General features: G+C 40.8%; 1 long non-coding RNA gene across 1 annotated transcript; it reads right to left on the bottom strand.

Moving 5' to 3' along the window:
• Nucleotides 1-319: 319 nt before the first annotated feature.
• LOC306930389 lies at nucleotides 320-2556 on the bottom strand. Its single transcript, XR_013790885.1, has 3 exons — nucleotides 2445-2556; nucleotides 699-1198; nucleotides 320-605 (listed from the first exon to the last, which is right to left on the bottom strand). It is a non-coding gene; the product is annotated as an uncharacterized lncRNA (long non-coding RNA).
• Nucleotides 2557-3894: the final 1338 nt, after the last annotated feature.

Genomic DNA, 3894 nt, shown 5'->3' with positions numbered 1-3894 from the left:
AGTAGGCAGCCTGTTAGATAGACAGAGACAGATAGATTTTATTTCGGTCCATGAAAGGAAAAAGGAGTACATACAAACGTACATACATATTAAAATCCAAATAACTAGTGGTACCGAAAAGGTGAAGGCAGAAGCCGAGGCTTATTACGCCTACCCTTTTTAAAAGATAACTCAGGTTACACAAAGTATATTGTCAGACTATTCATAACTATAAACTTCTGGCCATTGCTTGTGAGAAATCTAAGAAGGCGGGCTTAGATGTAGCAGACTCAGCTGGCCAATAAGGTTGAAGACTGCCTGATGATTTTAAGTTGCTTTATTAGTGAATCAACTAAAATAACTAAAATAAAGAAAACATAATATGCATCATAAATCAGACAATCAATAAACACAACATATATATAAGTACAAGCTGTTCACTTAAACCATATTTACATAACCAATAAAATCCATACAGTGCAGATATCAAATACAATATGAAAACAATAAACCTCAAAGAATGTAACACAAGACCATCAGACCATAACCAATAAAAAGATTTTCACCATGTCCCCTTTCCAGCTGGGTGCTAATTGTTGAGTCCGTGTATCCATGGTTTGTTCCAACTGAAATGTACATTATGATTAGAATAATATTACACCGAATGCTTTGTAGATCTGCATTTTTACAACTATTAGAACTATCATAAGATAACTCACTTCTCCTTTATGTTTGTACATTCCATCGCCTTTCCCTTGGCCATTCTTTCCATCCTTATACTCAGCCAAAGTTTTCCCTTGTGTCTCTGATGCTTAACCATGGAGGACTGTTTTAAACCAGTCCCCACCTCCACAGCTGAGCTACCTACAGCTTCTAATCACCAATTATCCTTAACGACCCATGTCAAATTAAAGGGCCAGCATGTCAACACTTCCTGAACATCACAATAAAAAGGTAGACTGCGGGTCCGTTACATTAGATTTAGCCTACATTATGAAAAGGAAAACGCCAATGACAAAGGAGCTCATGTTATGTATACTATCCAGCGCTCTAACGGTGAAGACTGCAGACTGATGAATCTCAAATTGTGTCATTCTCTCCCTCGTCTCTCCTTGCCTTATGCACTGGTTGCTAAGGCAACTCTTGTGTTATGGTTCTTTCTCTGCTCAATTCTTGTCTTGTAGTCTATGAAGTCCACATCACTGAATGGAATAGCTTGCTGGAACACAAACATATGCAACAACAATTAGTCAGATCTGGCAATGCACTCAAAAAGAAAGTTGTCCAAAAGCGTTATTATGTAGCCACAACTCTCGTTTATACTTCCATTGGTATACATTGGTTCAATGTTTATAAAACCCACTGACACACTTACACTTTAAAAAATATATAGAAACAGCAGATAGACAATGCAACGTGTTCTGAGCTTGTTAGATCAGTTATTCTTTTGACTTTCATGCATCTTTGTTTTGTCTGTAGTATGACAAAGTATTGTATTCATTTATGAAATGCGAGGTCGAGAAGTGTTAGTCCGACATACAACCATTAGTCAGATCTGTCAAAGCACGGTGAAGCATACGGAAGAAAACGTGGCATAGAAGAGCAAAGAAAATCCTGCACACAGATGAGTCAACAATACAAAGTAATACAAAGACTGGAGCCATGCCCAGATTTCGCTGAATGGAAATCTCTGGGTCTGTAAGGGAATGGTCCCTAGCCGCAATTTGCAACTCTAGATTTTTTTATAATGGGATGAATCTAGAGTTGCAATACCCTCCATTGACTCCCTACTCATCCATTTGCGTTTGCGATCTGCTTGTATTGAACAACGTTAAACTCACCAACATTGTAGCTCTAGGCCAAGCTTGAATTATCCTCTTTCAATCTGCCGATCTTGTTTTTCATAAAAATCCCCCGTAGTCATGTTATGAGCTACTTTCTGTCAAGAAATTCTGTGCAAGTGATTCTTTTTCTAAGTGCTGGAGTTTGGAAGCGCTCGTCGTAAGTCACTGAACGGCCCTGCATGCATCTGTTTCGCATTTGCACATAATGCAGGAGGCAGCAGCGCGACCCCTTAATAAAAACGAGCGCTTCCAAACTCCAACATTTCTTCTTCTTGACAGAAAGTAGCTCATAACATGTCTACGGGGGATTTTTATGAAAAACAAGCTTGGCAGATTGAAAGAGGATAATTCAAGCTTGGACTACAGCTGCAATGTTGGTGAGTTTAACGTCGTTTAAGACAAGCAGATCGCAAACGCAAATGGATGAGTGGGGAGTCAATGGAGGGTATTGCAACTCTAGATTCATCCCATTATAAAAAAAAATCTAGAGTTGCAAATTGCGGCTAAATGGTCCCCTACTTTTTAAACCCACCCTTCAAAAAGAAATTGAAGTACAAGTCTTGTTAATACAGTAGAAATACAAGTATAACGTGAACTGCATCAACTTCAGGGTTACTTTACCAGAGTTTGTCATCCCCTGACCCTCATGGTGATTCCTGCTGTCCTTGTTGCCTCCATGTGTCACCAAATTCCTGTTTCCTGTCACTGCACATGGACAGGAAGTGAGGCGCTTCCCAGAGGGGAGACCCAGCAGAATGGGAGGATTGTTCTTTTTATTGCTGTCTTCATCCCTCCCCACCCCGCTGCCTGGCTTAATTAAGCACATTCCCACTAATAAACACACACACACACACACACACACACACACACACACACACACACACACACACACACACACACACACACACACACACACACACACACACACACACACACACACACACACACACACACACACACACACACACACACACACACACACACACACACACACACACACACACACACACACACACACACACACACACACACACACACACACACACACACACACACACACACACACACACACACACACACACACACACGTACAAAAGAGGAATACACACAGTCACAGGATACACACTCACAGACAAAAAGACTCCAAACGAGGGCAGTGATGTATAGTGCGGGTGCATCCAATGGAGGGAAATGGAGGGAAAGTCATTGATGATTGTACCCTTCACAATGGTCTGCCTGTATGTTGTAATACACTTAGTCAGACATTCTGAACACATTAGAGGCATCATCACATCCTGAGTGTGACACAGAGAAACATACACATGCACACACCTCTCTCTCTCTCTCTCTGCACACACATGGACATGGACCAAATAGCTTAAATTAACTCTAATTCAACTAGTGGGATAAATGATCATGTCTCCTGTCACAGTATTACAGTAAAGACTATACAGCATATCGTGATGAAACAAAATTAAACAAAATGGCATCATGGCGGAGAAAACTAACAAATGCATTGTGTTGCAAGCAGTTGTGCACCTCCAGCATTTTAATAATAATAAGCTGGAGGTGACCATCTGTGGTGAATGTTCACCACAGATGTGAACATTATGTGTGATTGTACAGAAACTAATCATTTTTATCGTTTTATTTCCACAATCTAACAGCAAGTTCTGAGGGGGACTAAATTAGTGTAATATTATTATATCGTTGCAAAGCTGAAACTTAAAGGAACGGACGAAAGAGCCACCACCAGGAGTGGAGCCTGCGGCTTAATTTGACTCAACACAGGGAAACTCAAACCTCTTTAATTCCTCTCTGAGGGATTACACAACCAGATGGCAATTAATTCATGGCGAGAGATAGCACTTACACACCAGAAATGGTGACATCTTCAAGACAAATTATGTCAAAACATTCACGTTCTAGGTGTCAAAAACCACCATTCCAGCACTATGCGAACAAACAAACATGCATGTGTCTCCATTCCTCTTCCCTTCTCTGGGTGTGAGCCAGCGGCAATGAGGTCAGAGGAAACAGAGGATCCCATTTCAGACCGAGGACCCCATCT

Source organism: Electrona antarctica (assembly GCF_951216825.1).
Source record: "Electrona antarctica genome assembly, chromosome: 1".
Classification (NCBI taxonomy): domain Eukaryota; kingdom Metazoa; phylum Chordata; class Actinopteri; order Myctophiformes; family Myctophidae; genus Electrona; species Electrona antarctica.
The sequence above is the reverse complement of the archived record's forward strand: the minus strand, read 5'-3'. Positions and strand labels throughout refer to the sequence as shown.